Genomic DNA, 12,328 nt, shown 5'->3' on the forward strand with positions numbered 1-12,328 from the left:
CTTAAAGAGAAGTTTTAAGATTTTGAAAAATTTAAGATATTCAAGAATAGAGTTGAAAATGAATTTGGTGTTAAGATTAGGTGTTTAAGATTAGATTGAGGAAGAGAGTTCACTTCTAGAGAGTTCAACATGTTATGTGAAGAGAATAGAATCAAAAAACAATTATCTTCACCTAGAACACCTGAACATAATAGGATTACTAAAAGAAGGAACAAGTTAGTAGCAAAAGCAGTAAGAGTGATGTTATTTGAGAATGATGTCTCAAAGACATTTTGGAGAGAAGCAGCTAACACTGTCGTATATACTCTAAATAGAGTACATATCAGAAAAGATATGAGCAAGACACCCTATGAGTTATGGTTTGGTCACTCACCATCAGTCAAGTATTTTAGAATATTTTGAAATAAGTGTTACATAAAGAGAGATGATGATATAGGTAAGTTTGATACCAAAAGAAATGAAGGTATGTGTTGGTACCCATATGGACCCAGTATTTTTTTAAAAAAAATTTATGGTCTTGAACTCCTTTGAACAATGGCTCAAAGTAGTTTGAAATGGTTCAATTTGATTGAAGTAGGTTCAATATTTCATTGTTTTGAAATGGTTAATCTTGTAGGTCCATTAGTTGTCAATATTAAAGTTTAGCTTCTACTTTCTAGTCTGAGTTCATGATGAAGGGTTCTTTCCTTATTACCATAAACTTATAATAGAAACAAAGAAACAACATCAAATACGAGAACAAAATATGGACTTCTTCTTTGCGCCACAAATGCAATATTAAAAAATTAAAAAGTACAATATGCTGACCCACATGGGCACCTTCATTACAATAATATGCAAGACAAGCTACAAACTATCATCCAGAGTTGTCCTAGACAATGTTTGGGTCTTTCTTAAATAGGCAATTCTATGCCACTTGAGAAGGTTCTAGATGCTCAAACTTAATACCTAGGGCCGATAGACCCTAACAATAAATATAGAGTCAGCTAAATACATCTTTGACAAATTATTTTAGAAATTTTGGTAGCACAACTTTAGAAGGCCATAACTCTCAAACCGTTTCTCTGATTGGCTATTATAACCACTTTTCAAAAACCCTAACTCTAGATCTATAGGCTTAGAACAATGCAAGCACCCTTCTGTCAAGTTTTCAAACTTCATCCAAGCACTCTAAAGCCTCCAATAGTGAGCTTGAATATTTTTTTACAAAATTTTCCACCAAAAATCTGCAATAACTTCTTTGATACTTAAGTTGGAGCAATGAGATTTTTATTGTAGGCTTATAATTTCAAAAAGGAACCTTCCTATAGAAAATGAGAACATTATGACCTCGTATGAAAAACTTATTAAAAATATTGAGCTCCCAAAAATAGCAACCCCCCTATCTACTAGTCCTCATTAAAATAGAAAATATTGAAAATAAAATATTTTTGAGTGATGCACGATTGCTCTTACACCTAAGATGCTCTTACACCAGACACCTAGGGTAATTTGAGAAGTGACTCCATCACATCTCAGGTGTTCAAAGGAAAACTAAGATCGTTAACCTCCTCCCTTGATAGCCATGATGAATCCTCTACTGGCCTCCCTTTCTACTTGACCAAGTATTCCTCATGTTGTGACTCAAAATTAAAGCCCCGATTTTGAGTACCATTGAGAAAATCAAGACCTATAAATGCTCTTTGATGCATATATACCTGGCTATCCATTTGAGGTCCATGAGGTGTTGAATCTTTCTAACACCTTCCATTCAGCATATCCACATGTACCATAAAGATAAATTTCCATTTTGAGCTATTTTGTGAAGTCTTGTTTTGAGCAATGTCCAATTTTGGATTTTTGTCTATGTTAAATAGCTACAGGAGGTTGTGTTTGAAACTAAATATCTCACACCCAATAACATTACATGACTCACCGCTTTGGGAGTGTTTAGTGTCCATACTTGAGAGCCTATGTTTCAAATTTCAAGTCATTTAAAATATGTTTGGTTAGGTTTTGAATCCCTCAAAGTTGGTCATTTATTGTTGTCATGTTCATGTGAATTGTTCAAAATTCTAGGAAGCCCTGTTTGATGAGTTATAACTTTTGACCAGTTGACCAAAATGATAAAATTCCTATTATGTTGCATTTTAGAGTTCAAAGACTTGCCATGTTCTAATTTTGAGCTTATGAAAAATTCATTTGATCAGTTTTCAAATGCGATTCCATTTGCAATTTATAAAGTTTCACTGGCATCATGAAATGTAGATTGATAAGTACCCTTGTTCAATTTGTCATAATTTGAAATTCATGATAGGTGAGATTGAATGGATTTTACCACTATGTTGTACTTTGAAATACTTCAAGTGTGCCAATTTTCAAATCTTGACAAATCCATTTGCACACTTTCCCAGGTCAATTCTATTTGCAAAAAATGTCTTTCTGCCATTGTTTCCAATTTGAAAATTCTGAGTAGCCTACTTTTACCATTCGCCAAATGCGCCCATTTATTTTTCATGAGCCCAAATCATAGATTTATACTCTCCTCATGATAGTGAACCAATACCCTAGTTTTTGTGCCCCCAAGTGTAAGTTTCCCCAGTTTTCGAAGCCAAATCCAAAAGCATTTTATGGTTTTTTGACATGTTTTCTTGCAAGTAATTCTAAGAGTGTAACTTTGGTAGTTAATATATTTTGACCCCAAATTTTTAATGAGACAAAATTTGATACGATAAGAGTACGCAGAACAAAGAATCAATGTGCTAATTTTTAGAGCCTAATCAGGTGTTTTGGTCAGTTTTTAAGACCAGTGAAAGGACCTCCTTGCACAAAGTTAACAATTTGGAAGAAAGTGATAAAATAATTTTTAATTGACAGTTTAGTGATCGAATTTAACTTCAATCAGTATGATGGGTTCAATAGATCAGTTTTGCATATCAGTTGTTCGAAGACAAAAATTTTTTTAGCCGAACCCACTTTGGGGCCTGACTAATTGCATCACACTAAATAGAAATGTGAGAGTATGAGAATCTTAAACAAAGTTCCATGCTTCTTTTTCATGGTTACAGTACTGGTAGGAAGAAGATGAAGAGAATCTAGGTTTTCATGATAGTAAGGGAATGTCTAGTTTGCAAAATCTTTGATGCAACCCTTTTATGCGGAAACTCCAAGAATAATGTTAGCTAAATGTTTCTTTTAAACTATCAATTATACCAAATACACTAATAGAGCACAAAAATGTACCAATGAATTCTTACTCATCCATTGTAAGAATCTATCTTTATCCAAACACTTTGTTATGAATCTTTGGGGGGAATGCATAACAGTGAGAAGGAAACATGATTTATTTCCTCTTGAGCTATATTGTGTCAAAGATAGACTCATAAAAGTACTAGACCACATAAGACCATTGCAACATCATCTAAGATATTTGAAAGAGGAGAGCCCTTGATGGATTTAATGCAAATAAAAAAATATAGTTGTCGATATTCTTCATAATTGACTTTTTTTGCGGTGTTGCCTCATCAATTATCAAAATTGATGTCCATGTACATCAGCATGGCATTCTCATACCCAAGATTTTATAGGCTACAAAGAAAAGAAACAAAAAACTTGGAGGGAAGCTCTTATATACCCACATCTTTTTCTTTTAAAATAAGAGTTGAAAATAGACATTCTCTTGCCTAAATTTGCCTTAGATTTGGTTACACTAGAGTTTATCAGGTTTACCAAATCACAAAGGCAAGATTCATGAGCATCAAAGGGTTAGATTTTTTGTTTTTCAAAGAGATATGCCATCATGGTTTGAACCCCACATGAATTTCAGTTGCTAAAAATGCAAGAGTCAAAGGTATCAAAACAAATCCGTAGGGGAGCCAAAAGAAAGCTTATGACAAATGAGAATCCAAGGGGAACACTAGATATTACCATTAAAGGAGCTTCTTAAACATTATAGGCATGATGGAGGAAGCTGTAGGAATAAAGCAGCACTCGAAATCTTCTCATTTCTCAAATTTGGAGGAGATAGTTTAAAGGTCAACATGGCATGGGCAAAGGAAGCCCACATGTAATATTAGAATAGATGTCCATGCCATAGAGGGAGCTGAGGTAGTCAAAAGCATAGAGATACCATGTAAGGACTGGACTCCATGCAAGGAATTTGCCAAAAAAGAAGCATGGTAGAGCTAGAGTACTGATGTAGGTTATGGGACTAATGCTTGGTGAATATGATGGGAACAAAATTTGAGTAGTAGATGTATTCGCTATGCCCTAAAGTGGTAATGGAGTAAGTGTTGAAATAGTTGATCATGTTTTTCAAAAAAATATGCTTGACATGCTTAAGAAAACTACCAAACAAGAGATGGTTGTTGGATGGTACATTCACATCCTGGTTTTGGATGTTGGCTATCAAGTGTTGATATCAACACCTAGCAAAGCTTTGAAGCTCTTAATTCATGAGCTATTGTTGTGGTGGTTGATCCTATTCAAAGTGTAAAGGGAAAGGTTGTGATTGATGCATTTTTTCTGAATCAATCCACAAAACTATGATGCTTGGGAAGGAGCCCTGCAAAATTGTAGCTCTACCATTGCACGAGATCTAAAGACTAATTTGCAAACAATTAGAAACTCATAGGTAATGATCCACACATCAGGGAATATCTCCATGGTGAGAAGGAGGTTGCAACATTAAAAATACTCACCCATGCAAAGATAGGGTTTACACCATATAAAGGAAATAGTGGCAAGGAAAAAGCACAGAGCAGATGAAAATAGAAAAAGGTAAACTCTAATCCCGCATTGTGGAAGTAATGTGTTACCATGTTTTAAATACTCCCACACTCAAGTTGTATGTTGTCTTCGAGATATGTGGCTTTTAGAAGCCTCAAGCTCTGTGGTGGGTTCAACCCGGACAGCTGATAATGACCAGATTTAAGTTTTGACCCATATTCCACAGGAGGAAAATGCCATGCAATGAATTTTGAGAGTCTGTTGTATGCTCTAGAAGTGAATGTAAAGACCTTACGCTCTTACAATGAAGCATAAGAGCATAATGATAAAGTTTGGTCATTACGATGCTATGCGAGAAGCTTTGAGCATATGATCGAAAGGTAAATTTTCAAGGGTCCTGACACTACAAAATTTGGCTTTCCTGTAAGGTCATAAAACATATTTTAAACACTCACAGTGATATGCTAGCCCCTATATGAACATAAAGCCAAATTCAAAAGCTCCCAATGGTTCAAAAATTGAAGTAATGCAAAGAAATTTTGAAGGGGTCTTGATTCTATGGGAGAAGAAGGTTTGAAATATTAATCAAATATTAATATTAAAATGTTTCAAATGCATAGGAGATGTGAGACCTGCCTAGATTGAGAACTAATCAAATTTTGACATGTGGCATTCGTAGATTGGAGGAAGAAAGAAAATAGTTATAAAATCAAAATTCACAATGTTTTTGAACGTATGAATTTTCAAATGCACATTGATTTGAATAATTTTATGATTTTATATAGTTTATACTGTATAAATCTTTTAAAAATTTTAATTTTAATGCAAATCCATGAACAAAAGCTTGAATTTCAAATGGCCACCACAAGGGCATTTTTGGTCCAAAATAGGCACTTCAATATTCCATTGGAACTGGGAAGAGATGAACTATCCATTTCTGAGGTCAATTTTTGAGTAGGTCTTCACTAGTTCACTCTACAAGTAGATTTTTGTTTTTAGGGCATTCTTAGTGGAATGGGCAAAATTCATCATGGAGAATCAAAATCAGTCAGGGGAAAAACATTGAAGTTTATTGAAGCCTTAAAAAATTCTTAAAAAAATTTCATGCCTTTAGAGGTCATTTCAACTAATTTTTGCCTTTGCCTTGTTTCAAGATCAAGCATCAAAATCAGTTATGATTTCAATCAAATATCTGAGATATTTTATGCTTGTAGAGGCCAAATGATGGAGATTTGAAATGCAATTGTAGAGAGAGATTAGAGAGATGCTTTGTCATTTCTAGGAGATGTTTTCCAAGTGGACACTTGTCATTCTCAAATTAGATCTGGGAATTCTCTCTTCCTATATCTTTCTTTCTATCATCCATTGTAAGGGTTCCAGTTTTAGAGAAATTTCTCACTACTATGATACCAGGGTGGCAATTTTCTCTATGATACCAATAGGGTTCCAATATTTTACTATGAAATCAAAGTTGTTGATGGTTTTGCTTCCTATCTATTGAGTTGAGCTCTAGAAGTGAAGGCCACACATCCACTCCTGTGTAGATTTTCAGTTCATTTCATGGGTTATTATTCTATGATATTGGAAATTAATGTTAGATCATGTGAAGTATCTTGAGTTACACTTAGTTTTACCAGTTTGTGTATTCAATCTTTCCAAGGATGAATACAAAGGGGATTTACAGTGAATTATCTAGGTTTTCTTATTCTGTCTCCTAATTCTTCATATGCTATTGACTTTGAGATTAAATGAATAAAGTTCATTTGATTTAAGGAAGCTTGGATGAGTTGTATGTTAGATCTATTATTGCTTTTGATTCAAGGGGTCAAGTAAATGCTTCAATGTTCTGATAGGGTTTCTAGGTGTATGGAGGGGATATTTCATAAGAATGGGATTTGGGGATTTTAGTTGACAAACTTAATTGTAAGGCAATCAAGTTAGGCCTTCCTATTGGTAATGACTCGATGTTTCAATGGATAAGGCATTAATCACTAAATCAAATGCAAGCTGGGGTGAAAGTTATTTGCACAAAATATTTTAGTCAAATTAATTCAGTTCTTCATGTTTTGTAGTGGGCTAAAAGGAATTAACCCTCACTTAGCTTATGGGTTCATAGATTATGATCTGTAGCTATCTCATTCCTATGTCATTGCATAAGTATTAGAAGATAAAATGAGTTTTCATCTGTAGTAAATAGGTTCAAATTTATGTTTAAATTACATTGGTACCATATATTAGAACCTCAAGGTTAACCCACTTAGGTCTTGCAGAGCTTGAAGTGAAGGAGTTATACCTTATAGTTGGCCCAAGATTGCAATGGAGTGTATCTGTCATAGGAATTTTCTAGCCTTAGATGCAATGGTTTGGTTTCTTGGTTGTTTTCAAAACTGTCAAATTAGGAGCCAATAAAATGGTGACTCTATTAGGGACTCTATGAAGGAATTCATTGATAGGGAGCTAGAAATCTCTAATATATTGTGTATATTCAATTTTGTATGCAAGGTTTTGTCTTTAGTCCATTTCCATGCTACATTTTCATGTTCCCTAGTAAGCTTTATTCTCTTACAATAGTAGTTCTTAAATTGGATGTAAGTTATGTTGAGAAATGAGTATGCCATCAATTAGTTCAATTTGGTGTGAGTTGTTGTTGTAATTTCAAAGTCAAGAAAGTTATGTTTTAGCTTTGCGTAGAGATTTCAAATTCAAGATAAATCTAAAGAGTTGCCTTGTATCTGATGTTGTTTCAAATCAGTTTGTGGCATCTTGAAGACTAATGCAATTCATGTCTCACTTAATGTGAGTGGTGACTTGAAGTTAATCTCTATACCAGTGCAGTTCTATACATGAATTGTGATTAGTTGTTGTAGGAGAAGAGTAGATTCGAAGAGGTTGAAGCATCCAAAAACTTGGTAAGATTTGTGATGTGCTAGTTCAAAATGTTCATTAAATAATCGATAATATTTTGGGTCTGCTATTGTAAATAGTGGACAGAGAACTTTCAACCATCTGAATCTTGAGATATTTTTACTTTCATGTGTTACCTTTTCATGAAAATTGATTGTTAAAAGGCAACATTCTCCATCAAGTGAATTTCAACACTAAGAGAAGGAGAATAGTTTGAAAAGTTTCATACACTTCATTGGATTGAGTTTCAGCTTGTTGTATAAAGTTTTTGAAGTGTATTTGAAGAGATTTATTTGGTAGAAGGTTGTATAGATCTACTGCAAATTGTGAATGTGAAAGATTTTCCATATTGAAAGTCTAGTTCAAAATTTACAAGTGGTAAATAGTTTCAAAATATTTTCTTACTAAGTGTGAGTAGTGACTCTGATCTAAATCTCTATACTAGTGCATGATTTATCTTAACATTAGAGGCTTTCAATATTTGTGGGTAGATTTTATTTGTTGGGAAAGAGAAATTATAAGTTTCTTAATTGATAGTTTATGTGGTTGTTTGTATTTGTTGAAGTAATTGATTTCAAAAGGTGAATCAGTGTTGTGATTTCATTTTCCTCTTCAATGAGGTGGAAGATCTACAAGGATTCTATCCATGGTGTGAAGGATTTCATGTTTGCACCTATGCCAGTTAGTAGATCAAAGGTTTCAGACAGCAACAAATAAAGGTATTTTTAATTTTTATATATTTGTTGTCTCTCGTGAAAATTGAATGAATAAGATGGTTTCCTCCATTTAGTGGTTTTAGCACTAAGAAAATAGAGGTAGATGTTCAATAGTTTATAAGATGGAATCAGAATCTAGGTCTAAAAGTGATGTGCCAACTCTTGAAAGTGTTCATGAAAATATTGCTAGGTTGAAAAGAAAGATTCATGATAAGACTATCATAATGTTAAGAGATACAATTGGTGATATTAAGGGTCTTAGTGGATTTCAAATTTACATGAAGTTTAAATTAGTAGTTATGAATCTTGATGAGTTTTTTAGACTTGAGGAGTCTTCATGGCTAGTGGTACTCTTAGAAGTTTTTATGCCACATTCAATTGATTGGTCAACAAAGTCAAGATTAGATAAGATATGTGAAATCCAAGATTTTATCATGGAGATTGAAAATGCTTTGAATGCTAATGAATCTAATGATAATGAATCCATTGAAAATGATGTTAAAGATGAAGAGTCTCAGTTTTATGAATTAGAGAATAGTAATTAGTAGTTTGATGGCATGCATAATGTGGATTCATCTTTTTATGATGATGAGTATAAAGAAGAGGAAAAGTGTAACAGTAGTGATAGTCTTTATTCTAGTGATGAATGTGAATGTGTTACGATACTAGTTGTTGAGATGTTGTCTAAATAAGAAGATGTATGTGATGATCAGAGTTCTAATTTTTCAGAATGTATTACTAATGAGTTTTTTGTTGTAAATGTGTCAAGCTATCCAGATAATAATCATAGCCAAGGAAAAGAAACTAGTAATGAAGTCTTGTTAAGTGTTGAGATTTCTGATTTGTTGGCTCATGATTTTGAAAGGTATGCTAATCTATCCAAGGATGCTTGTGCTTTACCACATTTTGAAATTTCATATAGTGAACTCATTTCTCCTAAATTTGATGTTGAAGAAAATATAGTTTCAGAATATGCTATGTCAAGTTTTGGAGGTGTATGTGATGGTAATTCATACATCAATACACATGATGACTTCTATGTTTAGAATGAATATGTAGAGATAAGGTCTATTGCTAGTTCATTTCATTCTTGTTTTCATGAAGCCAAGATACATTTAGACTGCTCATGTGATGAGGAAAGGAATAGTAATGAATTAGTTCATTCTAGTGAGTTATTTGAGGAAAACATTGATACAAATCAGCATATTGTGAGAAGGAAATTTAATGATGATTATTGTGATTTGGTATCTAATCATTTGTTGGAATGTGAAGAGGTTATAGTGAATGTTCAATCTGATTTATGGAGTACTAATATTACAAACAAGGAGAAATCAGATTTTTCATTCCCTTCATATCAAGATGCACAAGGTGAGTTACAAATTGTTTCATGTAACTCGTTGAATGAAGTAGAATACCAAGCTTTTGCATTTCCAGTTAAAGGTGTCCATGAGTCAGTTAGTGATGATCATTTTTAGTTAGATATTAGTAGTTATGATCACACTGATTCATATTTTCATAGTGAGCAAGATGAAGAAATTAATGCTGATTTGTACATGCACTATGAAGATGATGATAATAGTTTTGTTTTTCCTAACGAAGTGATTACAAGTGCTGATGTGTTGGTTGAAACAAAGAAGAATGAGAATTTCAATTTAGCTCAAGAAGATGTCAATGATATTTAGGTGTATGATATATATAGGTAAGAATTTTTGAAAAAAATTTGATGCCATTGTTTGTACATAGTAGTAGTTTTTTTCTTGCTTCCAATGAAGTTGTTCGAGAGAAGTCAGGTGTGTGGTCTGCTTCATCCAAAGATCTAAATCCTTTCTATGCCCACAAGGTACATGCATCCCTAGATAGAGCCACTGTTGTGACTCAAAATTGAAGCCCTAATTTTGAGTACCATTGAGAAAATCAAGCCCTATAAATGCTTTTTGGTGCATATATACCTAGTTATCCATTTGAGGCACATTAGGTGTTGAATGTTTCTAACACCTTCCATTTAGCATATCCATGTGTTCCATAAAGATAAATTTTCATTTTGAGCTATTTCATGAAGTCTTGTTTTGAGCAATGTCCAATTCTGCATTTTTGCCTAAGTGTCAAACAACAACAAGAGGTTGTGTTTGCAACTGAATATATTGCACCCAGTAATTTTTCATGACTCACCATTTTGGAAGTATTTAGCATCAATATATAAGAGCCTCTATTTCATATTTTGAGTCATTTCAAATCTGTTTGATTAGGTTTTGATTCCCTCAAAGTTGGTCATCTATTGTTGTCATGCTGATGTGAATTGCTCAGAATTCTGGGAAGCCCTGTTTGATGAGTTATAACTTTTGATCAGTTGACCCAAATAAGAAAACTCCTAATGTATTGCATTTTATAGGTCAAATACTTGCCATGTTTCAATTTTGAGCTTATGACAAATCCATTTGATTAGTTTTTAAGTGCGATTCTGTTTGTAATTCATAAAGTTTCACTGGTATCATGAAATGCAAATTGATTAGTACCCTTTTTCATGATCTCGTAATTTGAAATTTATGATAGGTGAGATCAAATGGATTTTACCATTATGTTTTACTCCAAAAATACTTCAAGTATGCCAATTTTCAAATCTTGATGAATCCGTCTGCACACTTTCCCAGGTCAATTCTGTTTGCAAAAAATGCCTTTCCACCATTGCTTCCAGTTTGAAAATTTTGAGTAGCCTACTTTGACTATTTGCCAAATGTTCCCATTTATTTGTCATGAGCCCAAATCATAGATTTATACTCTCCTTCTGATAGTGAACCAACGCCCCAATTTTTGTGCCCCCAAGTGTTAGTTTACCCAATTTTTGAAGCCAAATCCAAAAGCATTTTATAGTTTTCTGACATGTCTGCTTGTAGGTAATTCTGAGAGTGCAAATTTGGTGGTCAATATCTTTGACCCCAAATTCATCATGAAATGAGATTTAATAGTGTAAGAGTACGTGGAACAAAGAATCAGTGTGCCAATTTTTAGAGCTCGATCAGATGTTTCGGTCAGTTTTTAAGGCCAGTAAAAGGACCTCCTGGCACAAATTTGACAATCTACAAGAAAGTGATAAAATGAGTTTTAATTGGTATTTCAGTGATTAAATTTGACTTCAATTAGTATGATGGGTTCAATTGATCAATTTTGCATATCATTTTTTCGAAAATGAAATTTTTTTGAGCCGAGCCCACTTTGGGGCCCGACTAATTGCATCAAACTGAATAGAAATGTGAGAGTAGGAGCATCTTAAAAAAAATTTCATGCTTCTTTTTTGTGTTTATAATATTGGTAGGAAGAAGTTGAAGAGAATCTAGGTTTTCATGATAGTAAGGGAATGTCTAGTTTGCAAAATCTTTTGATGCAACCCTTTTATGCAAAAACTCCAAGAATAGTGTTAGCTGAATGTTTCTTTTAAACTATCAATTATACCAAATACACTAATAGAGCATAAAAATGTACCAATGAAGTCTTACTCATCCATTGTAAGAACCTATCTTTACCCGAACACTTTTTTATGAATCTTTGGGGGGGATGCATAACAGTGAGAACAAAACAAGATTTAGTTCTTCTTGAGCTATACTGTGTCAGAGATAGACTCATAAAAGTATTAGACCAAATAAGAGCATTGCAACATCATCTAAGGTATTTGAAAGAGGAGAGCTTAATGGATTTAATGCAAATAAAAAATATACTTGTCGATATTCTTCATAGGAACCAAAAGAAACCAAAGCCACAGGGGAACCAAAAGAAACCTTATGGCAAATGAAAATCCAAGGGGAGCACTAGATATTACCATTAGAGGAGCTTCTTAAATGTTACAGGCATGATGGAGGAAGCTACCAAAATAGAGCAGCACCTGAAATCCTCTCATTTCTCAAATTTGGAGGAGATAGTTTGATGGCCACCATGGCATGGGAAAAGGAAGCCCATATGTAACATTAGAGCAGATGCCCATGCCATGGAGCAAGGTGAAGCAATCAAAA

This window comes from Cupressus sempervirens, chromosome 6, assembly GCF_028749045.1.
Source record: "Cupressus sempervirens isolate cs-2001-9-10 chromosome 6, ASM2874904v1, whole genome shotgun sequence".
In the NCBI taxonomy this organism is placed as follows: Eukaryota; Viridiplantae; Streptophyta; class Pinopsida; order Cupressales; family Cupressaceae; genus Cupressus; species Cupressus sempervirens.